This window comes from Gadus chalcogrammus, chromosome 6, assembly GCF_026213295.1.
Source record: "Gadus chalcogrammus isolate NIFS_2021 chromosome 6, NIFS_Gcha_1.0, whole genome shotgun sequence".
Lineage (NCBI taxonomy): Eukaryota > Metazoa > Chordata > Actinopteri > Gadiformes > Gadidae > Gadus > Gadus chalcogrammus.
This window is the reverse complement of record NC_079417.1, coordinates 8,399,611-8,426,797: the sequence shown is the minus strand read 5'-3', so window position 1 is coordinate 8,426,797 and position 27,187 is coordinate 8,399,611. Positions and strand designations below refer to the sequence as shown.

At 44.6% G+C, this 27,187-nt stretch overlaps 1 protein-coding gene across 1 annotated transcript in view; it reads right to left on the bottom strand.

Annotated features, from left to right (window-relative positions):
• Window positions 1-25,809, bottom strand: part of arvcfb (ARVCF delta catenin family member b) — a 124,397-nt gene extending 98,588 nt beyond the window's left edge. Inside the window, exons 1-2 of the mRNA XM_056593354.1 lie at window positions 25,598-25,809; window positions 8,875-8,981 (exon numbers count right to left, since the gene is read on the bottom strand). The gene's annotated coding sequence lies outside the window, so the exon portion shown is untranslated. The remainder of the gene's footprint in view (window positions 1-8,874; window positions 8,982-25,597) is intronic.
• Between the last annotated feature and the right edge of the window lie 1,378 nt (window positions 25,810-27,187).

The following is a 27,187-nucleotide window of genomic DNA, read 5'->3' as shown; positions in this document are numbered from 1 at the left end:
CCTCTTTCTAGTACATGAACACAGACTTACACACATATCCACATATGGATTGAATTTCACTGCCACACAGGTACTTGATCACCGTAGTCTATGGCTGCAGAAAGTGCTAGTTTTAGTTTATTACACTCTGTCTTTCATGACACATTGCTATTATGTCTCTGTGAGGTTCATGCAAGCCTCACACATCTTTTCATACCAGCTGTAAATTTCCGACGACTTTGACTGATGACGTTGTTGTTGTTAACTGCAGTTTGATAGAACACAGGTTTTGCATTACCAATCATAATTCTAAATATATTTTTAATTGGGTTTTGTTGAGCCGTCACCCATGACAACACAGGGTCCGAACCTCCATGGAGAGCGATAAAATACGACCAGCCTAAAGCATTAGCAGCTCACAGTGGAAGTTGGCATTAATCAACGCAATCACTCTCCTTCACCAGAAAGTACGCACTCTCAAATCAGCGATTGAATACTGACTTCTACTACATTCTTATTAAATGAGCTTGGTTAAAGTATTTGTATGGGCTCTTGTGTAGAGGACAGTGAAGACCGACAGGACAGTGTGTTGAAGAGCAGGAATGACGTACGTAGGATAGAAGCGCACCCTGGAATCGAACCTGCATCACTCAATCACTGGCTGTTGTGCCAGCGGAGAAAGAGCTGAGGCGGTTCAGCTATAAATACAAAGAATACAAGAGTCTCGGGGTTGAGCTATAAATAAAGAAGAAAGAACACTGGCCGTCAAACAGCGACTGGCCGTCCTATAAAGATCTGCAGCCTCCATGGCTTCAGGAGCCACTGACAGATCAAGCGATGATATTTCCCCAAGAAACACAGCGGCTTCGGCAGCGAGCCGGGGAGAATACCGACATTTCACTGAGAATAAATCTGCGGCTCCGACATCGACCAACACTCTTCCTCCAGTGTGAAATTGAAGCTAGGACCACTTTTAGGGGAAGGGGTGCACGCGGGGCTAGGGAGTCCAGCCCCTACCTGCTCCGTCATGACCTCACTGTGAATTACCTCGGAAAAAAATCGTCCCCTGATGCTTTCAAAAGTCCTCGGCAGCGCACATGATCACAGAGGGAACGTCAGCTGTGTGTACCCAGTCCCACAATGCAATGACACCAATCGTTGACCCATGACAGCAAATGACCCAGAAGCACAGAGATGGTGCGGGCTGGTGGAGATGGGGGGAAGGGTAAAAGCGAGGGATGGAAGGATCAAGTAGGTCGACCAGGCCGGCGGGTGCGGAACGCCAGCTGACCTGGGATGGGATTGGGAGCGCGGAGGTTGGAGGTTGGAGGTTGGAGGTTGGAGGTTGGAGGTTGGAGGTTGGATGCTGAATGCGGGATGCCTTGTTTACCTGCATCACCACCTGCTGCCAGGGGAGCGGATGGCTGCCCGAGCCGTTGCCACCGCCCAGCACGCTCGCGGGCAGGGTGGAGCGCTCCAACTGCACGGAGACGTTGCGGCGCTCCTCCTCCAGCGCGCGGGTCAAGCGTTCGAAGCGCGCCTCCTGCTCCTTCACCGAGGCCAGGATGCTAGCTGCTGAGCGCAGGTCGTAGTCCTCCATGGTGAGGGGGTGGTGGTCGCTCCCGTGTCGAACTTTCGCGGTGGAGGATAAGTAAGGGGAGGGAGGGGGTGACAGATGGTCAGTATAGACACCCAAGCCCCCCCTGGCATGGTGACTGGCATGGAGAAGCTGTTATTGTGGCTCTTCTCCAGGGTTTAGGGCCAGCCCTGAACGTCCCCTAATGAGATTTGGGTTTCATCACGTTAAGACACTCTAGCAGCCGGATAGAAAATGATAATTAATCAGGTGTTTGTTTAAAGACACAGGGGAATTTGAATTGTATTTTGACGGGCAATAATATACAAAACCAGGAAAATTGTACAATACAAAATTATTTGGGCAAGATACAGGGCAAGATGCATTCACAAAGGACAACACAGAAGGACTGAATGATTGCGCTTTATATTAGCGAGAACCACTTTGGCGAGAATGGTTTTCCAAGATTGTAAGATATTGGAAATGATGAAGGTGGCGAAGACGAAGGGGTTGAAGCGTGACGGAACCTCTGCAATCGCTCACCGTGCACGGGGCGGTTGAACTTGAACACCAGAGTACATGGAGGGAAAGCAGTCGATTGAATTTCTTCAATGAAATAAGTCATGATGTGGAGAGACGACTATCCATCAAATCCAGGTAGTGTGTGGGTGCCTGCCTGCGCCCACAACCCAAGGCAAGGCACTCAACCACAGGTCAATCTAAGGTCGATGAACAGGGTCCATCGCCGAACAGATTAGCTCATGTCTGGAAACTGTCTGGTGTTGTCTGCTGCATGCTAGCATGTTGTCTGCTGCAGGCTATAATAGCTTATAATGTGAAATATTATGTTTATCTGTTATCATTAAATTATGTTTGTATAAGCTAAATACCCTAAATGAATGAAAATAACTAAAAACTACAATCAGAAAGGATTCCAAGCAAGAATTTGGTCCTCAATGTATATAGAACATAGATGGATATACTTAAAACTGGAAAAGGATGGTTTTGACTTCACAAATGAATAAGCTTAGCCAGTGCAGCTAAATACCACTATCACTAAATACAGCCTGGCATAGTGGGTTAACACGCACACACAAACACACACACACACACACACACACACACACACACACACACACACACACACACACACACACACACACACACACACACACACACACACACACACACACACACACACACACACACACACACACGCACCAAGCAAATGCACAAGCCTTGTCTCTGGGCCAAGCCTATCTGGGAAGACATCTGTAACTGGCATTGCACAATTCCTAGATAAATAATCATGATCTTTCGGCTGACAATAACGCAAGCCAGCAAATGTATCACTGTCAGAGGCACACAAAACACACACGCACACACACACCAGGCACAGACACCAACGATGAACACAGGCACACACACACAAACACACCATAAAACTGTGTCTCACACACACACACAAACACACACACACACACACACCCCCCCCACACACACACACACACACACACACACACACACACACACACACACACGCACACACACACACACACACACACACACACACACACACACACACACACACACACACACACACACACACACACAGACACACACACACACATTACTGATAGTGGGATGGCAGCAAAGGGGGCAGACAGCGAGAGAACAAGTGAGTGTGGAAATAGCCATCCGAGGAGATACAGACCTCAGAGATAAGCAGCCGGAGACGAGTTAGAGACTAGACATCCCGAGCCACAGAATAGAAGCTGAATATAGCAGAGCTGCTGGGAGAGAGAGTATATACACGGAGAGAGAAGGAGGGGACGAAAAAGGAGAAACAAAAGAAGAAGTAAAAATATAGAACAGATATGAACAGATATTATAGTGAAATTATAGTCAAATTCAAGAAGGCCAACATATTAAACACACTCATTAAAGACAATCATTGTGTTAAGAACAATGATCACATTATCTTGAAGGATATTTACCAGTTTCAAGTTCTGGTTTAAAGTTACAAAAATGATAAAAGTAACATGTTTCCACGGATGCAACCTTGAGAGTATGAATCTATTCAAAGACAGATACACCAAGGAAATCATTAGTTCATTTCCTAATCGTCAAATACATGCCGTGATTAAGGTCAACATGAGAAGATAGTCAACAGAGACAAAAGGTGCAAAGCTATGAATGTCTGCCTGTTCCGAGAACCAGCAGGTCAAATTATGAAAACAATCGGTATTCCCGGGGACACTAGATACTAAACATCATCCTTAAAACAGAACGATAAAGCAGGTGTTTTTCAAGTGAGAGGGAACCAGAAATTATTGTTGTCATTCAAGAACTCATCAGGAAACAGAAAGTGCACTCAAAACAGGAAACTGGGAGATTTTCTTCCATCAGAGGCATAATAATCATTGCAGAAATAAATTATTCAAATCTGATTGCGGGCTGGGCAATACACAGTGTGTGTGCCGGTGTAACATCACGCATTAGCATGTAGATCTGTATTGTGTGCGTGTGACTGTGGGTCTTAGACGGCGAAAGAGAGTGCCGGGGTGTTTGCACATCTCGTTCATGTCGGAGTCGCACACACAAACACGCGCACACACAGGACAACACATAGACAAATACAAATACAAACACACACACACTCACGCACACACACACACGCAACACACACACACTGGTAAACAGGCCTCCGTCTTTTCTATAGGACCTGGTGGGCGTCGTGCTCTTCTTCTTCCCTTTTGAAGCGCACAATCTGCCTTTGATGTTTGCTTGGCGCTGATCATTTATTTATCCAGCACGGAGCGTGCACCCGGCTGCCAGGCATAGCGGGGGCAGAGTAGAGGAGAGACGTTGCTGCTCAGAGTTTGAACTCCGCCGATTGGAGAGGAGAGCGAAGCAGAGTGGTCGAGACAGGGAGAGTGAGAGAGATGAGAGAGATGGAGAGGATATGTGTTTTTATTTTTCGCAGGAAAAGCAGGCGGTTGATTTCTCAGACCCTGCCTCCGATGCAGACGTCTTACCCGTCCGCATCACCACTGCTGTTCTGGACTCGCTCTCCCCGTCTGACAGCTCACAGTGTTGAGGGGAAGTCTGGTTGAACATTGGTTACTACTTACTTGGTGGAATTAGTTTGTTAACGATCCAAACCCTAACAATAATAGGCTGTTTAAAATGTAAATGTATCCTTGACACTCCTTGTTTATAATGCATGAAACAGCAAAAGAAGAACATACAGACATAACCAATATTATTGGGCACCTCTCAAACTATTATTTAACTATAGCCGTCGGACGATGGTAAGGTATCACTAATGGTTGGACATATGTCCATCTTTACATTAAGCATGGAAATCTATTATACATATATAAATAAATAAATGAGTCGCGTAGCTATTGGAAGCTCAAGAGAAATGATAAGCCTTCTCACATAAACATTTTACGACCACTTAATTGCATTCGGGAAAGTGCTCTCAGCTAATCAAATTTACGCAGTTTTGATCCATTTTGTTTCAAAGTGCCTAGCTAATAGTCATTTCTAAGACATAATTTAATATACTGAAGAACCCCCAGAATTAATAATTCATATGACTTAATTCGATTATATAAAACAGCGGGTCCTGCAATATATTCTGGATGCGTTACTATTCCAACAGTGTGGTAGAATGACGCAAATAAATGCAAATGGTGTTGGGATTAACGCAGTGGCCCGAGTTTCAGCTGACCAATTCGATTACAGCATGCAAATGAGCACCTGAGTCAGGGCAGACTTTGAAACAGAGCCGTTGAGCCAGGGGAACGATCGGCCACGACGGAGCCCTCTGATTGGTCGTTCCCGATGTTCGGATGGCAGTGATTCATGCTATCATTCACCCTACCAGGAGGGGCGCAGCCGGGGGCTCGGTTCATGGTTATGTCAGGCATGTCGGTTATGCCCCTCCGCTTGTCATTAGCTGGTGACTGCGAGCCTTTGCCTAAAATAGTCCAGAACATGGGAGGGGGAGAAGTGGGGGTCGCATTGGGAGGGTTCAGAGTTATTCTCCAACCATGCAACGCCACCACAGGTATTCTGTTTCTGTGGTTGAGCAGATGTGTACCAAGGGGCCGTGGGGTGTTCATCTTCCAGTTGAAGCCCGTCTCCAATATCCCACCCTTCCCCCAGCATTCAGTAAACAAACAGCTCTGCAGGGAGTCTTGTTGGAAGCGCACGCGAAATTGTAAAGCAAGAAAATAAATATGCTTGACTGTTTCTAGAGATATGGTGGGTGGGAGGTGACTTTGAAGAAATAAACAGGCTTAATTAAAAGCTAAAATAAGACAGAGAATTGCAAGTGTGGCAAAGTGGCACCTTGCTAAACGTTCTGCTCTTGCCAGGATTCAATCTAACGGATTAATGTGGTAAACAAACCCCAAACTCCTACCTCTTAGAATAGCTTGGTGATGAACATATTCACACACTGCCACCATTAACGGAGAGGTTCTACTAAAAGGGGATGTGGTAGTCTCTCTGAGACCACAACCAGACACTCTTCTACCCTTCCCTATTTTTAACCATGCATTGCCCTCATCCTGTTTTGGTGGTAAGGGTATCCAAGTATCCTAACCTACCTTATCCTACCATAGCCACTCCTACCCTATCTTACCCACTCCTTCCCTATCCTACCCCACCTTACCCACTCCTAGCCTATCCTACCTACTCCAACCCTCTCAGCCACTCCTACCCTATCTCACCCTCTCCTACCCTATCCGACACAAACTTACCCACTCCTACCCTAACTTACCCAGTCCTAACCTATCCTACCCTAGCTTCCCCACTCCTACCTTACACTACATTACCCTCTCCTATCCTACCTTACCCACTCCTACCTTATCCTACCCTATTTTACCCACTCCAATCCTATACCATTCCAGCATTTCCAATCCGTCGCCTCTTCCTAAACACACCCGGTGCCTGTGAGTATGAAGCGTGTGTCCACAGACACTCCAGTACTATCATCCCTGAAGGGCAGACGGCCACGTTCACACCCCTGTCAATCCCAGAAACAAATCTGTGTCTGGGTCGGAGGGGCGGGACTTAGGGGTCGAAACCAAAGGCAAGGGGTACAAATTGGTGTCTGTGTGTGTATGTATGTGTATATGTGTGTGCGTGTGTGTGTGTGTGTGTGTGTGTGTGTGTGTGTGTGTGTGTGTGTGTGTGTGTGTGTGTGTGTGTGTGTGTGTGTGTGTGTGTGTGTGTGTGTGTGTGTGTGTGTAAATATGGGGAAGGGGGGAAATTGGAAAAGAGATGAGTATAATTGAGTAATTGAGTGGGATGTTTCATATTGTATGGGGCATGTGTACCTGACTAGGAGTCTAGGGAGAAGAAAGGGGGGAGAGAGAGTGGATCAGACCTCAGGGGAGGTCCGCGCCCTCTCTCCCCTGAATCCTGTCCCTCTCCAGGGGGTATAATTGAAGCTTAAATTAATTCCCTGTCTAAACCTGATGTTTCTGTGAGGAGGACACAGCTCCCATTGGCACAGTGTCCCACTGAGAACACCTGATCCTGTGTGTGTGCGTGTGTGTGTGTGTGTGTGTGTGTGTGTGTGTGTGTGTGTGTGTGTGTGTGTGTGTGTGTGTGTGTGTGTGTGTGTGTGTGTGTGTGTGTGTGTGTGTGTGTGTGTGTGTGTGTGATCATAATACATTTATGGATGGGGCTGCAGGGGGTAGGGTTTGCTGAATTAGGGCCCTGCTTGGGATGCCCCAATCTGTCACAGCCCTAATTTGGAGTGATTGACAGCTGTTCATTTGGCCTCAATGACAGCATGCTGCTGTACACAGAGACGAACGCCAAAGAAAACAGATGTGTAATAGATATTTCAATAGGAGATTGTAAAACTCCATAGGTAACATAACCAAAATTGGTGTATATAAATACGCAACATGATGTATAGTATTACATGATCGGTTTCAGGGTTACTGCTGGTCAAGTTATCGTATCATTCCAGCGAGTGGGGATCCACATTTACTCAAAACACACTGACCCATACTAACACACTCACTATTCTGATAGAAAAGCACACTATTCTCATACAAGCACACTCTATTCTAATATAAACTCACCACTCGTGTAGAAACAAACACACACTATTCTAACACAAACACACACTTCTCAAGCTCAAACCAACACATCATATCACAAACACACAATTCTTACTCAAACAAACACAGAATTCTACACAAACACACAACCTCAAAAACAAACACACACTACTCTAACACAAACACCCCCATTATTCGAACACAAAACAAAACACACACTGCTCTGCCTTAAAGAAAAACCAAAACCACTCTCACACGAGCGCTTCTTTGCACGCTATTAGTGATCAGCGCGTCACCTTGCCTCCGTCCTCCAGCTAATGAGGAGGTTGCATAAAGCGCTTCGTCCCTCGATGGAGCTCTAAAGGAAGCGTAAATCCGCCCGTCTCTTCTCTGGAGTGAAACAAGGATAAGCCAAGCTCGGTATCCAGCGTCGATCAGAATCACAAGTAGAGGGAAAAAATAAAGTGGCTGGAGATGCCAATATTTGTTTTTTTTCCTCACGGCTTGCTCTCTTTGTTGTGGTTCAGCGGTTTTTACAGAGACACATGCATGCATTCATAGACATCTATTCACATATAGATGCACACACACACAGGAGTGACCACATTTGAACAGAATTAAAGGCTCTCTGACAACTGTATGTTCTCTAGTTTGAAACATAACAATGCATGGAGATTAATCACCGCTGGTGTGTAAAGGGTTTCCAAAGACATCATGCCTTATATTCTGACGGTGATTTATTCCATTTTTTATCAGCTTTTTAACAGGATGTGTCCTTCAAACTATTCAGACTTCATTAGCTTTCATGCCACCGCTGAAAAGATCCGTCCATGAAATGACTGTGAAAAATCGTCAATGCATTTCGTTCATGAGAAGAAAGCCTACTTTTTGTTATGAAAAACACAGAAGCAAAAATGATCTATTAGAAAAGTAATGCCACAACAAAAACGGTATGAACCCCCCCGCAATTCACTGTGACAGACTGCTCTGATGAATTACGATACGGTTCAACAACCTAAACGTACTGTTTAGAGACAGGGAAAAGACATCAGAGTGACTTTAAAAACTCGTACAAAGTTGATCAAATAGGTACTAAATAGGTACCCAAAATATAATTGCTTCAAAAAAGATAGGGGTGGCGAGAAGGACAGAAAGATGCAGAAGAGGGAAAGAAGAGAAACAGGGAGGGAAAGCGGTAGGGATTGACATGCAGGGAGGGAGAGATACCTGCGATGTGCTCAGACAGCGTCAGGATGCTACTGTGCTGAAGACAGACTCTTTGGGAGTCGACTCCTTCGCTGGGTCCACCCGGGGAGGTCTGGTTGGCAAGGCAACTGTGGAATAAAAACAAACCAGGAAGGAAGTTTACAGACAGGCTCACATGGGTGCATCACTCCAGGGTGCGTCGATTTTCATAGAACACACACACACACACACACGCACACGCACATGCACACGCACACACGCACACACACACACACACACACACACACACACACACACACACACACACACACACACACGTACATTCTCAGTCAGTGCCATGGGGCATGACTAAGATTCTCATTGGTGGGTAGTGGAATGTGAAATGTATTATAGGTATTATTAGATATGGTATGAAGAAAAACAGAAAGACAGATGATGAAATATAGAATTATAATGCTTGGAATAGATTGTCAACCATATAAAAAAAAAATAAGATAAAAAATAATAGTGTGAATCATATTTAGTATATTGTATACTTATATTCATAGTAGCGGCCCCAAGAACTGGTTTAAATTTCAAAATATCCACCAATTAATACAAAAGTGATTTTTCCATGACCATAATTAGAGAAGGAGTTGACATTTCGATAGCTGACCTAAGCACTAGGGACTGGACTAGGAACACAAGTTTTTCTCTTAGGTTTCACGTGAAGGGCAGAAGGGTTCTGAGAGCCTGAGTTCTGAATTTCCCCTTGGAGTGCGAACATCAAAGGTGAGGCTAAGCCCAAATAAGTTCCATGGCATGTCCCTTGTCCCTTTCTTTCACCTCCTCCATCTTTCATTATTTCTGTTTTTCTGCCTTTCCGTACAAGTCTTTGAGTAGCTCCTCAATAGAGATTATCCAAAATGTACACAGCGGCCATTCAAAGTAACTCCAAATCAATACAGCCTTAAAGCCACTTAATGCGAAGCTGACCGCACAAGTCACACTCTCCCCTGATTTGGCTGGGGGATTAAATATCCGAAAGACTGAACGACAGTCCACACCATTCAATTCCTCTACAGCAGGCAAGGACATCAAGCTAGCCAAAACCCCAAACTGCATGGCTCCTTTCTTGCATCGTTACCTGATCAGTTATCCAGACTATTGCCTATTGCACCACTACCTGTCTTCTCATCAATCCACATTGTTGGAAGAGAAGCTGAAGTCTAATTCTGTGATTAATAATGCATAATGCCCCCTGGGCTAGCCTGCGCTGGCTGAGCCATCTAAAGCCAGCTGATGCTGTCTGGAGGAAAGGCTGGGCTGATCAAGGCTCTTGCTGCGGCCGTCAGTGCAAGTGTATGCACTTCTACTCCGCCAATCCACAGGGCTTGTAAGGGGCGCCATGTTTGATCATCCTCTGTCGCCCCGTCTCCGTGACAGGGGGTGACGGAGGATGAAACGTCGTAGTCGCACGCGGCAGATACGCGCATGCAAGCTGTCAAACGGGAACCCTCTCGACTTCAAGGAGAGCGGGGACGTGTGGAACGAAGCGAATACACCCCGTTACTGAATGTACTAACTTGACGCCGCATTATTGATTTAATCATCCCGTTTTGTTGTGGAAATGCAGAGAGCTAATGAGGGAGTTTGGAGTGGTCCCAATGTCACAGCAAAAAAAAATCATCAGATAACGCAGAATTGTATTCGCTCCAGGCAGACGTCAGAGAACGGCATAGAGGACTTTTACTAAAAAAGGAGCCCACAACACACCTGCTGGTACAGTACCGAAGACCACACACGTCTACACATGTAATCTGCTCACATCTGGAGGTCAGCGCCTCTGCAGTCCTGGCTGAAAGATGTGGCTCCGTTCTGAGCAGACGTCTGATGGCTCTGATGTGCAGCAGAGAAAAATAGACGTCCATCATAGTCAGGATGAACAAGGGTAATCTTTGTGACGGGATATAAAATAAAATAAAATCGTATAACGCTGACCTTGGTCATCCCTCCCTTCCATTTTAACAGCCCAGTGGGAGCTATTATCACTTCTCAAGAGGAGAAAAGATAGAATGCAATGCAAAGGCGTCCTGGCAAAAGAACATTTTGCAGAACAACATGAAGTGAGGAATAGTGATGAGAACTGAGTGTTAGGAAAATCAATGCTCTCAAAAATCTAACTTTTGAGAGTTTCCCTTCTTTTGGTTCCTTGAAATTGTCATTGAAGTTCAAAATCGGGAGACATAACAGGGCTTATCATTGCAATAGACTCAGTGTGTGTGAGTCTGTGTGTGTGTGTGTGTGCGTGTGTGCGTGTGTGCGCGCGTGTGTGCGTGTGTGCGCGTGTGTGTGTGTGTGTGTGTGTGTGTGTGTGTGTGTGTGTGTGTGTGTGTGTGTGTGTGTGTGTGTGTGTGTGTGTGTGTGTGTGTGTGTGTGTGTTTGTGTGTTTGTGTGCGTGCGTGCGTGTGGCGTGCGTGCGTGCGTGCGTGCGTGCGTGCGTGCGTGCGTGCGTGCGTGCGTGCGTGATTATGACATGTACTTTGAATGCAAATAAGGTGCCGGGGTGCATAAAAAGAATGTATAAAAATAGAGTTTGTTTATCAAATAATTGTTCCGGGGGTGGACCCCTCATGGCCTCGCTGCAGAGTTCCGGGCTGAGCCCCAAATGTCCTCGAATCCTAAACCCCTAGCGACAAGCTAATTATAATTAACTCCTTGGTTACAGTAGAAAAACATCAGACGCAAAAATAAAACCACAAAAACTCTTACCAAAACCATTAACTGTCTTACCTAAAATGTCAAACTGTTATTTGAAATTGGGAATAAAAACAACAACGTACAATACATTAGCGACCATTAAAGTGCCACGGCTGGATTTGAAAACAGATACGCAAGATAGCTCAGGCTTATTTGTTCCGCACCAGATACATGCAGCTTAATTCACTCTGGAAACTCTGGGCAGATCAGCTCAAGATGACCCGAGGTATCTAACGGCTTCACATTGGATGAACAAGTTAAGTCAACATTATTATTTTAAAGCCCTTTATCAGAAATACTGCTGAGAGATGTTTTGCTAAAACATAAACCATTGCATGTTGTTTATATTCAAGAGCATTTCTGATGGAGGGTAAGCTGGTGGACTTGAGTTAAGGAACGTCGTGCTGAGGTTTCTAAGACATTCTAGGACCCTGCCTGAAGTCTGAAGTTGCCCTAAAAGCTTTTTTGGAAAGAACTGACAACAGATCATTACAGTAATCCAATCCAGTAATAAAGACAATAAAGTCACAGATAAAGTCATTCAAACGATTTTTTGCACATCAATCTTATATTGTTCAAGATTTGATGTGGCTATTACGACATAGATCTAAATTACAGCAATATTTCAAAATTGGCTTTAAGTCTTCACAGACGAGCCAAGGTGGGTAGTATTTTACATTATTTGTTCCCTTCTTGAGATAATCCTCTCAGTGTTATCTTAATTTAGGAAATTCTGGCACAGCCTGTCATTGATTTTTTTAGATGCACATTAAGGAAATGAGCCCAAAGTCAGTTTGTAAAAATGACATGGAAATTTGGGAAACAACAACACATCTGTATTAGGTGATATTTTGCATGATTTGTTCGAGTTGAAGCAGGTAGACATTAGCCAATAGGGGTGCTTATAAGTAAATAGGCAACTTAGCATGCAAACTAAGTTCTATCATGTAGGACCAGACAAACCCGGCCAGATTGTGTGGGTGTTCGTGTGTGTGTGTGCGTGCATGTGTGCGTGCATGTGTGGGCCTGTGTGTGGTTACTCCATTCACATTCAGGATCTGCACTGGCAATCAAAAGCGTGTGGCTTAGTGGCAACGCATCAGCCAAAAAGGAGAAGAAAGCTTAATATAAAACCGATAGGGAAAAGCAAGAACGTGTGTGAGGGTACCCTAACCCTTATGGGGAAGCTTTGCAGAGATCAGTTGTCTGTGACAGTGGGCCTGTGGTGAAGGGGAGCACCCACAGTGAGATTTCTGTCACTACACTCATTTGGAGGTGACAAAGTCTTTTGTGGTTTTCACCCCAATAACTATGGATCCCAGTTCATTACTCAGTGACAAACACAGTGCTTAGGCTGATTACTGTGTAATTAAGAAAGACAGCGAGGAAATAAAAATAATGTGTTGTTTACTATCCCCAAGCCTCACCGAAGGTATTATGTGGGAAAGAAGACAAAATGTTTTTGAGGGTGCAGACCCCAAAAGTAATGGGTTATTCAGCTGCTGTGCGATTCATGAATAATGTTTTTTCCTAGTGAACATTATTTTTTTTAATGCAGCGTGCAATGAAAAAAAAAATGACCGAGAGCGACATCACTGCTCTCTGTCTACTCTCAGATTTTTTAAAGATAAAGACAAAAGGGGGCGTGCCTTCGAGAAATGCTGCAATAAAGCTGGGAGATTTTCGACTTTCGACTCGGAAGTCTGGCGTCCGAGTATTCAGGAACACACCATAAATATCTGTTAGCGGTAGGTAGAGAACGTAAACAGTAGGCCTGCAGCGGATTCGAATTGTATCCGAATCCGTTCGGTTCGTTTACCACAGTTCGGAGCATTCTGGAGATCCGCGGATTTCGGTTTCATGAAGGCATTGCCTTATGTAGCGTATTTTGCCTACTGTAGCCTACGTCCGATACAAAAGGGTGTTTAGGACCCAGCGGAATGCATTCTCTCCAGTACTGCCCGAGCCAATGAGGTAGCTGTAGTAGGTTGTTTTCTGAAGTTCAAGCGCACGATTCCTAAATTTAAAGAAAGTAATTGATACAATTATATTCTAAATATACGGGAGATAAATACAAACGGGTGATAAGCGGGATAGCGGCCTTCGAGGTCGACCGGTTCGATGGAAATAATGGACAGGTAGAGGCAACTCTGGCTTCATGCTGCGCTCGTCGCCAGAGTTCTAAGCCTCGTCGGCCGTTATCCCTTACATGTGTCAGTGCACCATGTTTTCAAATGCATTTAGGGGAACATTTATTGCACAAAAAAGCCTTGCAAGTTGTCTGATTGCAGTCAATTAACACATTGCAAATAGCCTGTGGGTCTCATTCATTTTTGTGTTTCTCCCCCAAACCCTCCGTCAAAAAAAAGTCTGCCTTTTTACTACCACGGACATGATCCTAATCCGAACCGTATCCGAAACCGAGGCCCAAAACGGTTATCTGAACCGAACCGTGGACACACTGATCCGTTTCACCCCTAGTAAACAGGCACTTGTACTTGCACAGTTCGCTCGTTACACTCAAATCTGGCTCACTGTTGCTTAACAAATATGCTTTAGAAAAACAACCTTGCCAAAATCTGCCTCAGTATTGTAAACAACAGCCTTTCCTCATTCTGTGAGGTGGTTAAAGGCCCCCCATACCATTCCCCAAATTATAAATATCAACGAGGTTCCAAATATACCTAATCTCATATCACTTCAAAACTGAAACTTAAGAAACCACCAAACCATAGAAAGAAAGTCAATTGAAATGCATATGACCTCGGCAGCATTGGCCAATCCTGGGAGAAGACACATGAACAGGGAGTTGAACCAATGGTGATATTGCACAATATATAACTGCCACCTGTCCCCCTGTCATACCATTCTGTTCGAGCAACGTTTGAATACAGTTCCAACTGATAGACTCCATCCATCGGCGCAGTAAAAAATAAATTAATATGATTTCAGAATGAGGTTTGTGTGAGATCAGGTTTAATTATTGAACCCTGGCATATTCTTCCCTTTCTTGCAGAGTAAGCAAATGCCATGATGAAATTTCTGTTTTAAAGAAATGTTACACAATGATTTGGGAGGCGCTGAGGAAATCCATGTAAATGCAGTTTCCACATCGTTGTCCAAACAAAGACCTAGCAGTACTTATTAAGTAGCAGCGACGTTGAGACCGAATCAACGAGGGGCGAGGAAATGTGTAATCCCTGATACAAAAGTGAAAGGATTTGTGCAACTTTAATATAGCGTAGCCTTTATAGAGTCTGTACACATGGCTAAAGGCACTGTGAAATATTGTTTGTATTTTCTGTATTAACTTTACCGAATCGATTCAGAGCCCTTCATTGATTGTTAAGATCAACGCTATCCTTCACTCCCTTCAGCAGGCTGATTGAACTGCCTGAGTGAGTGTTTTGGCTTTGAGTATCTCAAGTCTAAACAAGGATCTCATGGGTAAAGAAAAATGTAATTATATATCTTTTGGACTATATTTTGACCATTTTGAACGAAAACAACTTACAGCAACAGTTTTTTGCTATCCAGCTGGAGGAACGCATACCGGTTTAGTTGTGGTTTAGCCTTGTAAGCTTAGAATTAGCACAATTTCCAAGAATGAAATTACGATAAATGTCATTTTTCAGATCATATGACGGATAATAAATCAGCCAAAAATTTGTATCAGATAAATAAAAAAATATATATTATATTATTTTTTACACTCCTAAAGCCTATCTCTGCGGTTAAATGATACTTCTAGTGGGCCAGCGCAGGGCCGCAGTCTACTAATTAAGGACCCCTGATGCACAAGTTTGGGAGCAAGCAGTTGAGATAAGGTTAAATGATAGAGGGTTTCTGTAAACAGTACATCAATACATTGTTGATGTCGAGTCATTGAATCCATCCCACCAAAGTGTCAAAGTACCTCATATCTAATAGGTTTGCTTTCCAGGACATTTTGAGAAAAGGCACTGAGACAAAAATGCATTCGAAATAATCATTAAAGCCTAGGAATCAACTGTTATTTTTGTTTTGAATGACAGTTAACTGATAGCCCTGTTGCTCTCTGAAATGCATACTGGCTCTACAGCGGGGTGTGTCTAGACTTTGAATTTGCCTTGGAGGTCGGGCAACCACATTAGATATAAAACACAGAACTAAAGAGTGTCAAGATCCTTTTCTTTGTAATTTTTACGCACACATTTTAGACCCAGTATGGGAGGGAATATTTCTTTCCCATTTCCCATTTTGGGGAAATCTGCTTAGCTTTCACTCACTGCAGCTAGAGACAGAATTTGGGTGAACAAAATAACTTTAGTAGTCTGGTGGCTCTTTGGTGAATGAGGTTGATTTTTCATGTTGCATTGCCTTAAAGTCTAAATGAACCCCCTGTTTAAGCTAGAGTTCAAACACAGACTCCAAAAAAGTGTTATGGGTGGAGAGTTCTTGAAGAGGGTGGGGGGAGGGGAGGTGTTATCCCTATGGTAATGGCTCACAGCATCTTTGTGATACCTTTAACAACAAAAATCAAGATTTTTGCAAGAGACCACAAGGAACTTTTAACAAAACACCCTGTGGCATTTTCCAACATGGTACTCCCCATGCATTTCAAATGTTCAATGTCCAGTTTGATGTTTATAATATAACCTTGGCCACTCTACACTTCTCCTCAAAGAGCGAATGCTCGAAACTATGTTTTACCCAAACAAAAAAATTAATCCTTCTCGTAAACAGCATGGTGTTGTAATAATAAGTAGCATCTATTTTTATTTATTTATATTCCTGGACTAAGCCTATATGAGCCTCTTCATTAGGCCTTTGTGTTGTGCTCTTTGGCTCTTTTGGACCATGACGCGTAGCTCCCATCAGGCTTTTAATGGAAAAACCTTGGAGCCGTGATAACTATCAGGGGACACAGCATATCAGCACTCACAAACAACTCCCCCTAAAAGAGAGAGAAAGCTTTGGTTGCAGGGGAGGGATGATGCAGTCAATAAGAGCAAGAGAGAGCGAGAGAGAAAGTGAGCGAGAGAAGGTCTCTGTTTGGGCTTACAGGTGTAGCTTCGAGAGCTAACATTGATGGGGCCAACTTGAGGTTTGCTGGAGAGTTTTCCACCCAAACTTCATCACGCATCCATACTCTAGAAACAACATCATAACTGATATATATAAATGTATATGTATATATTGACTCTACATAGTAGCAGTACCATTGAATGTAATCAGGAAAGTCATTCACGGCTTTAAATATAAATGATATCCAAGCTAGCTGTACACTATTAACGAAAACGAAAAATAGGCCTATTTTATTATTTACTCTCATAAACAAGGTAAAGCACAAATTATTTATACACTTCTCCATCAATTATTCAATAAATAAATGATAAACTCAATTCCCCGTTGAGATTGTATAACCTTCGGAAGTATAATCGAAAAGAACAGTCAGGACTTGTTGAAGGCAATGCTGTCTGCCCGTGATAAGAAATGAATTAAACTAGTTTTGAAAATCAGTTCCATTCTGTCCACTTTATTTTGTGGAATAAAGACCACAAAATAGCTCATGATAATCCCTCATCCTTACATCCCAACCACAAACATGAATTTATTGTTGAACTTAAAATCAATAATGTATAACTTAAGTTTAGCAGTGGCACATAAATACGACAAGCAAACTTGTTTGCGGCACAAGTTGAACAGATATTTGCCCAGACATTTGTGTGTGGGCGTGGAGCAGTAGAGAGAACTCTGTCAGGATGCACAGCGTTCTCTTTTTAGTTTAGTTTTAAGAAACTACTTCGATATAATGAACACAAACTGGGACTAGGCTCGACCGTAGCCCTCGCATTAGGTCTGTCAGTGTGTGGAGGAGGCCTGGTGTGAAATCTTCATTGACCCTTGGCTGTCGGGGCTCATCCCCAGGATCAGAGAACTGACCTCTGCCAGAATGAAACAGACCACTGGTCTCAGGGTCAATTTGAGACATCTGGACGTACACAGTAACACACACACACACACACACACACACACACACACACACACACACACACACACACACACACACACACACACACACACACACACACACACACACACACACACGTTGAGTCAAATAGTGTGCAGTGTGTGTATGTGTGTGTTCGTGCGTGACGTGTTATTGGTAGGCTTGTATCTTTAATTTCAGCACATAAACAGACACACACACACGCAAGCCTGCACACACACTCGCACAGATGCAGATGCCCCCACAAACACACACACACACCACTATCAAGCTAAAACAGATCCAAGATATGTCCATTTGGGCCGATCCTTCCCAGGAGAGGCAGAAGAGGTGGCAGTGATTGAGCCACCATCGCTTCAGCCTCATCCATCACCCGGTACCGATGCCTCAGTGTTTACAGATTTGCCTGGCTGTGGCGCTGCTGAACACACCCCACACACATCTGTGAAACCGGTTAATAAGTTTGTCCATCACCCAGACCAGCACCCAACAACTGATTTACAGTTATTAAGACTGCAGCTGGCATCAACAGATCTCTTGATGACACTTTGGTGAGTTGGGTCCCACTGAGTCTGTCCTGTGATGATGTTGTTTTTGATGAATGTTATCACATACTATTGATCCACAGGCCAGTACACAACAAATGTGGAACGAGCGATTCTTGCAAATACGATGCAGCGGTGAATTTATCAAGAAAAATCTCAAATATTTTCTCGGTTCCTTTTGCGCTGAGCGATTAAAAAACCTGAAAACATTTTCACAAACAGAGAGTTGCATGCAGGAACGCAATCAAATCAAAGCTCCTTGTAGAAGAAAGATGGATATTGTTTACTCTTGCGGAACAGTGGTGGCCCTTTGCACATGATGATGTGGTGATATTAGCTGTGTTCGAAATCGTTCCCTATACACTCGTTCCCTATTCCCTATATAGTGTACATGATATAGTGCACTATATAGGGAATAGGGAACGAGAATTCGGACACTACGCTGAACATTTCTGAACGTCATTTGCGTCAGTAAATGCGCCGGGTATTTGTGTGACGCAGACAGATGCGCCCACATCAAGTAAACAAACCGGGCACTCACGACGAAAGCTGGAGGTTGTATTGATGTTGAATGTTACATTTCCTTGTTTAATTAATTTTGAATGTTAAATATTCTATGTTAAATCCCAAATAAATTGTTGACATTTCTAAACGAAAGCCGGAGACTCCATCATTAAATGTATTCGTTTTCGCGGTTATTCGGCTTCTTCTTCTCCCCTGGAAAAATACAACCGCATTGCATTGTGGTATACGGGAGTAACATGTAGGGAACATCGTATGTACCCTATTTTAAGTCCACTATATAGTGCCCTATATAGTGGACCACTGAGAATTCGAACACCCTAGAAAATGGCGTGCACCCTATTTAGTGCACTACATCCATGATAGGGAACGATTTCGAACACAGCTATTGTGTAGCGGAGTGAATGAGCAAACAGTTCTTGGCCTGGGCTCATAGGAGATAGCCTGCCCAGACGGTAACAGGCACCAAACAACAACTAGGGAGGAACGTCTTATAGCTTACCTAGGGAAACAAAGAGCATCCAGGAATCAACCCATCCAGTTTCTAAACGCCCCACAATATCCTCCATAACCGATAGCACCTAGGGCTCCACTTGCCTCTGTTATATTGGGGCTACTTGAGACGCAGTAGGAGTCAGCAGCAGGCCAAAACCACATAAGGTGGGGCGCTGGCTGTGACAGCTCCTTTCAGGGTCCTTAAACCAACACCAACGTGAACGAAGTTGAAGAAAAGCTTGCTGACCTCGAGGGCGAGGTTTTCAGAGCAGGTGTGTGTGATGTCACCATTCTTTTGTTACTTCCCTTTGCGTTTCCATGCCCCCCCCCCCCTCCTAGGGATAATCCATAGAGGGCCCTTCACCGTGCAGAGAGCTGTGTGCGGTTGAGGGTCGTTATTTTAGTCACATTGGATGCTGCAGTGATGCCTTGTTTTTCCCATGGAGCTTGGATGTGAGCCCCCCGAACGTGCCTCGGGGTCTCCCTCTTCTATCTACCCTTCCACTGTAGACGGCTGATCCAATCCCTCGGTGCCACCAGCTCTCAAAACAAAAGGTGCCACCCTGGGAATTCCCCAAGGCACCAGACGACTGCCTCTGAAATCAGAACAAAGGCACCCCGTTGGGTTGGCACGAGACGGCTTTGAGTTAGTTTTTGACTCCTGACACACGTATGACACAACGGATAACGGCGAATGACATTGACGGAGCCACAGGAGAGACATACATACACCGCTCAGAATGTACGTCTAAGCAGGTGCATGCGTAAAGGCGCGCTACATGTTCGAGTAAAGGGATGGGAGGGTCCATTCTTGATTCATGTTGATTAGAGTCACACTGTGGAAACGCTGTCCCCCCGACTCCCTCAACAGGAAGGAGGAGAGCCAGACACAGAAGCAAACAGAACTCTTTTAAATGTAGATACTCGACTCTATGTCGGTCACGATGTTTGAATTTGACCTAATTGCTATGGGTGGCCCAGCAGTTACCCTGGTTCCTACTAGTGTTGGGTTCAAAGCAGACTGCCTGTGTTTTGAACTCTTTCTCGTTGTTTTCCCACAGTGAATAAAATCGAAATGATAAAGACTTTCCCTGCAAACTGCATAATAATTGGTTGTTATTAAACAGCCTGATGACAACAGGTACATCTTACATTGTATTCCCAATGTATTACACACTCTGGCGTGTGCGTGAACACCGAGCCATTAAACCCCAATCATTAGTCATATTTCAGCCCTCGTTGACTTCCATATTACATTTTTCTGAATGGCTGCTCCTTTGTGGATCATTTGAATCTGATAATATCCCTGCAGTCATTTGCTGTGAAAGCTATTCACCCGCTGTTCCTCCTCATATGCCAGCTTTTATTTTGTTGTTTTCATTTTGGAATCAAGTGGACAAGGCAATGCATTGGCCTTACTGAATCTGTACCAGTGTGTACGGACCCCATGGAGTCTTGGTTATCAGGCGAGGGAGTGGTCACCGACATATGTCGACCAATCAGAAGGCTTGACCTTGACGACTGCAATCCCGAAACACAAAACAAACCGAAACATACAAAAAATAATAATAGTCTTGACTCCAACAAGAAATGCTTAATACAAGATGTTGACATAAGAAACAGCACATTACTGAGATAGTACTGACAGGGTAGCCTTGTGAGACCATCCAGATATTGAACTTGGGCCTTGATGCCTTCTCTTTCGTCCTTGCCGAAGCTGGTTTAAGATAAGCAAAACACATTCTCCTCTGTGAAAAGCCTTTTTTTTTTACATTTCGGTTAATCTTTCAACATTGTCATCCCGTCTATTTCAGATAAACAAATGTTGATTGCTCTGAAGGTTGCTAGACTTTCCTTGGGCCTCTGCATTGTTTTTTTAATCCGGCAGACTGAAGTGCTCCTTTGCCGTCATTGGCTGAAACTCCCTCCCCCGAGTGCTGATTGGACCTTTAGTTTTTTAATCTGATCTCCTTCAACGGGATCGAGGCCGGCCTGATCTTCAGAGAGAAACAGAACGAGAACTTGTGAGATCAGGATGGTCTCAAATGGCTACCGACCGGGTGGATAAGGGACTGATAAGGGACATGGTCATTCACACTGCCCAGACCGGACTCTAAATCTACATGACAATTTCACTGTATCACAGCTAGAGACAAATAGGGTCTGATAGAAATGGGTGGTCCCCAGTGTGTGTGTGTGTGTGTGTGTGTGTGTGTGTGTGTGTGTGTGTGTGTGTGTGTGTGTGTGTGTGTGTGTGTGTGTGTGTGTGTGTGTGTGTGTGAGACAATTTAATGAAAATCTATTGATTCTCTTTCCTTGTCACGGCAGCTACAGGAAGGAAGTACCACAGACACTCTTCCTAAAAGTGTCTTCCTATTCTCTCACCCTGTGTAGTGTTACCGTAACGGTCGGAAGATGGGGGGGAGAGGGGGAAGAGGGGGTAGGCAGGGATAAAGATTGGTGTTAGCTATGATGCTATTAGCGATACCAACAAACAAAGAATGGAGGACAAAGAAAGAACAAGTACAAAGGCAGTTCTCCCTTGGCCGAGCTCCACTGACTCAGAGAGAGCGGGCTGAAGAAAGACAGAGGCCTCTAAATCTGTGAATCACGGCTTTTCCATTTCAATTCACTCATTCATTCCCCCACCTGCAAACCTCCCTGGGCTGAAGGAAGCTCCTGGGATGCTTACATACTCTGTACAAATCATGCTGTGCCTCTACTCTTGGTAGTTTGTCCTTGAGGAATTGCATACTGCACCCTCTTCTACCCCTTGCAGAGCTGTATGCTCACAGAGCCAAGAGGCAGGGGAGCATATGAGCCAATCAAATGCCTGGGAGTCATAGGAGGAATATCCTAGGAATGGACACCTAATTGAGTGTACATAGGATGCAATAGCTTCATGCACAGTAAACACATTGACCAAAAGGTGGATGGTGAGTCACAGACACACCCCTCTAACCCCAAGCTTCTACCATGGGTGGTCTCTGCAGGGGGCCAGGCAGGGAGGGGGGAGGGTCTGGGGGGGGGGGGGGGGGGGGTGGTGCACGTCATCGGGCCCAGCGGAGTGAGTCAGCGCTGTGGGGAAATGGAATCTAACGGAATCAGATGAGATAATCCCTGCCTGGAAGACCTCACGGACGGGTTTAGAACAAAGCAGCTTTGGCCAGGGCTGGAAAGGGACAAAAACATTTGCCCTGGCATTTCGGCCCCGACCAACACACCACAACCTGTCACACACTCACCAAGGCGCACGCAGAGCCCTGGGGGGGGGGGGGGGGGGTACTATGGTTCTGCCAGAGCCAGGGGCGGCCTGATGTACGTCACTGTCCTTTATAGCAAACTGTGGAGTGCGTTGTGCATGATGGCTGGTTTAAGCAGCCTCACCTGGCCCAAGTCTGACTGATTGGTCTCTGGGGCTGGGTGAGGCTGCTTAAACCAGCCAACATCCACATGCACACTCCACACACACACACCTATCTAGAATGGCTTCGACAAGGAGGAGCAAGGTGAAGAAATTCTGCTTTTAGAAAGTCTTTTAGAAAGAATAAGCAACAGCGGGTATTTAACAATTCAGTAATCACCCTATTCAGATCAATGACAATAGTGTATCCAGATAAAAATTCCAAAAACAGAAATAAAAGTTACATCAGGGCTTTATTTACAAGGTAAATAAAACACGCATTGGTAAAAATGCATATTTTTTGGCAGAAATTTCTTCATGCCTCCCTTCCGTTTAGTGTTATCTATTTAATCTCTCTTTTAAGCAGATGTGCTGTTTAATGAAGGCACTGAGGCCAAAGTGGGAGGGGATTAAAGATGTGATTGGGTCACCCCAGTCACAATTAAGAGGAGAAAAACCAATGGGCCGATCTACCTGTTTTATGGGCCAGTCGGACAAACACAAGGTAGCAACAAATTGCTGGTCACGCTCCCCACCAGCTTCTGTGCCTCTTTAAACGATAAGTGTTCTTCATTCCGCATCGCTGCCGGCCATCTTCACATCGTAAGCCGAATGTGAATCCTCTTCGAAGGGCGTGTCAAGTTTGCGCTTGGGTGGCTCTCGCGTACCACCTCTCCTCAGCAACAAGGCACGAAGTGATTGTCAAGTGAGCAGAAAGTGAAAAATAAAGCTGTCTCCTTAGTCGGGCCGTAAACAGATGAAGACCTCTGGAAACAGAGAGGCACGGTAAAAGATGCATGAACCCCCGTCTCCGAGTTTGATGAGGGCTGATGCATCACACACACACACACACACACACACACACACACACACACACACACACACACACACACACACACACACACACACACACACACACACACACACACTCAAGTAATTTACAGGAAATCAATAGGAGCACCATGGCCGCCTTGCGTTTTAGGTCTTACGGAGCACAGATTAGGCATTACCATTCCCCGGCAGAACCTTGGACTGGCCTTTAGGTTTGTTTTGAATGCCATCCCGCTGGGCTCTGCTAAGGGAGTTGCGGACGTCTCAAGCTGAAACGCTCATGTGGCTGTATCTCAAAGTACGCATCAAGGGGCAGCAACATAACATTCAGGGGAACATAAGTCGCTCAGCTTGGCGTTCCTGCCTGGAGGGGGCTAAGGGGCGTACCTATGCTGCGCTGAATAGGACATTTCTGGATGTGATTGACATTTAATGACGTTTAGTAGTCCATTTATTTGCCACAATAATAAATAAATAACTTGTAGGATATACAAGGGCTAATGCGCCTGGGGGAAATAACGTTGCCGTGGCTACATGAGTTATGTGTATTATTCACCCACTTCACCAACTGTAGAATTATAGCTTGAGAAGGGCCAGAATATAGACATATATTTTACTTATTAGCTCTTATCGATTAGTGTCATTGGTCAAAGTCTTATTGACATTGTAATTATATGTTGTTTTACATGCGTTTCTGTTTATTATCTACCTCACAACGCAGTTAATTAGCCATGTTTATGTGTGTTTGTGTGTGTAAAAATTAACAATATCATTTGGTATCCAAGGTCGATTACATGACATTTGTCGGCGCATGTCATTGAGGCGTAGGTCAGGATCACTACAGCAGAGTGCCTCTGCAGAGACATCGGGGCAGGTCGAACCCAGGTATCTTTCACTCTCATCTCGGGTGAACAGGGAACAATGGTGTCATCTGGTGTACACTTTATGTTGCCAGTAATGCATTTAGTTCCTCTAAACTTAGTCCTTGAAGCCGAAGCTGCCTTTTAGCGTTTATCAGAGAAAAATGAATGAACGTTTGAATGAAACATACAAAACGCTCCTCAAACACAATCTTCAAAGGAATAGCTTTGGCTCTCTGTTGATTAGAGGCAGTTTGGGAATGAAAGCCTTTTGAAAGCCGGTGTGTGGGCGCAGACAAATTTTAAATTCTTTGTGTTGTTTGGATAACCGTGCAAGTGCTCGGCGGATGGCACTGTGCAGACATCATACGGCATGCAGCAGTATGCATACAGCACACTCTGGAACCTCTATGTTATTTAATTGTACAGTACGTACTGCTGTAAAGATGTACTTAGATTCCCTGTGCAAATGCTAATGGCCCCGGTTTCCATGGACTCACGTATGCACACAAGCTTTGAAGTGAGATTCAAAGGAAAGGCTTCTTCTCATAAACCATTACCTCAGTGGAGTGCCTAACGATCCCAAAAACATGGAGCTTTCTGACTGCTTTGCCTCTCCCACGGGGCCATAGGAGTGAACGTTCCTCTGGCTAGAGCTTGGAGCGACCCTTGACCACCCAGACCCACCCAACCACCACCTCACACCAGTCTAGCCTCCTCAACCCACCTCCTCTCCTGAGAACACCTTATCTCAGGCCAGGTCCCGCCAATTAACATTCCAGCTCTGCTTCTAGCACCCCAAGAATAGACTTTTCAACGGTTCCACTGCTTCACACACACACAGGCAGATGCACAGGAACTCGCACCAAATAGACACACATATATATATTTAAGCCATGACTATATATATAGATTTATAAGTAATACTCAGCTTTGAGGCAAATCAGGCATGAAGGTTACTCTTATCTGAAGATGTCATGGTTTCACCCTGAAACTTGTCAATACATGAAGTATAATCTGTGGATTGTGTTTGTTCAAGTGTTTTTTATCCAATCCTGATTCCAGCGTTGTCTGCTGACCAGAAGCCCTGTTCACACTGTTTTCAGTAGTTTCACTGAACTGTGCATACTTGGAGCAAGTTTATTTCAGAGGGATTTTCACACTACTTGAGTCATTCAATTTCCGGGCACTTTATACTCCACTACATCCCACCACATCCCAGTCTTCATCCCGTATCCCATTACATTTATCATGCACCTGCAAATTCCATTATTCTTGCTAGAATGAATACCATGTTGTATTTCATTCCGACAATACATTTAGACAATCCATACACAAACAGTTTCGTACTACTTACTATTAGGCAAAGCAAGACCGTAAGGAGTTGAATCTTGAAGCAGTGTGTGGGATTGTCAAAGCCACGTCCTCAACAATAACAAGTTCATTGATCAATGATTGATTAATGGAACATTGAATAAAATACAACACAAAAATAGATTTGGTGTTCTTCCGCAGAACGATTATAATTTTCAACATTAGGAGAGAACGCAAATGATGGTCTAGTTAGGTGGTCCCTCTCCAACCCTACTGTTACAACACGGTCTCTCTCTCTCTCTCTCTCTCTCTCTCTCTCTCTCTCTCTCTCTCTCTCTCTCTCTCTCTCTCTCTCTCTCTCTCTCTCTCTCTCTCTCTCTCTCTCTCTCTCTCTCCCCTTTAAAGTACACACCTAGCAAAGCCAGAATCTCATCACACCAGAAACCTCTCAATTAATTTGCATTGAAATGAAGCAAGGTTCAAAGGTGTGTGTGCGTACGTGCGTGCGTGCGTGCGTGCTTACATTTGCATGTATGCGTGTCGTGTATGTTTAGGGGCAGGTAAGTTGAGTATAAGGAAGGTTTGCCCAGACTACAGCACAATACGACCAGACCACTGCACAAACACGCCACGTTTTAGCAAACCATCGAGGCCCAGTGTTCATCAGCACTTTCCAGACACCAGGGACCTCTTCCTTACCCGGCCGCCTCTGGCGCTGGCAGCGGTGGTGGCCGGGGAAAAGCAGGGCGTGAGGCGTGAAGGACAAGCCTGCCATGCAAGCAGCACAGGAGATTCCCCGGGATCAGTCATGCGTGCCACTCGCTCACCATGGCCACCGTCGCTTGACATGCAACATCAGCGTCACGGCAAATTTGTGTTCCAGCACAGAGCCTCGCAAAAAACATCATCGTAAAGTGGTAGAAACCTATGCAGGTTTCAGACCCAACAAAACTCTTATCCATATGTGGCTATGAAACTGTGAACTCTGTCTCAATGTGAACTATATTAGTACTGATTTTTGTTCCCTGTAAGTTAAGCAGCAGCAGTAGCCTGAACCGCCAGGCATTTAGTTAAAGAAATATCATCTTCAATTTTGTTGTAGATGACAAATTTCCATGGGACGGTTTTGCTGTGTGAAATTGTTTGTCCCATGTTTAATCCTTACAATCTTATCAGGTTTACATACACACACGCTCGCACGCAAGCAGGCACGAAGGCAGTCAGTCAGTCAGTCACGCCTGCACACACACACACACACAATCTACATGTAGATGACTGTCTGGAAATAGAAGGGATGAGAGAACTCAAATGTTGACCTGAACCTAATCTGCAATTCAAATGTTAAATTCCCTGCTAATGCCAGGTAAATACTGCCGAGAAAAATAATCTCTTCACGGTGATTGAGTGTGTGTGCGAGGCGTGTGTGAGAGAAAGACAGAGAGAATGAGGGAGAAAAAAAAATGCAGCATCGTCACAGGTAAAAAGAGCCCTACCATAACCGTTGTTACAGCAGCACTAGTTACAGTGGGAAGGCGTTTGAAGCAGGATGTGGGGTATGTGACAGATAAAAGGTAGTGATGGTTCCGGGGGCGGCATTTTTAGTCTATGCTTTCCATGAATGACAACGTGGGCT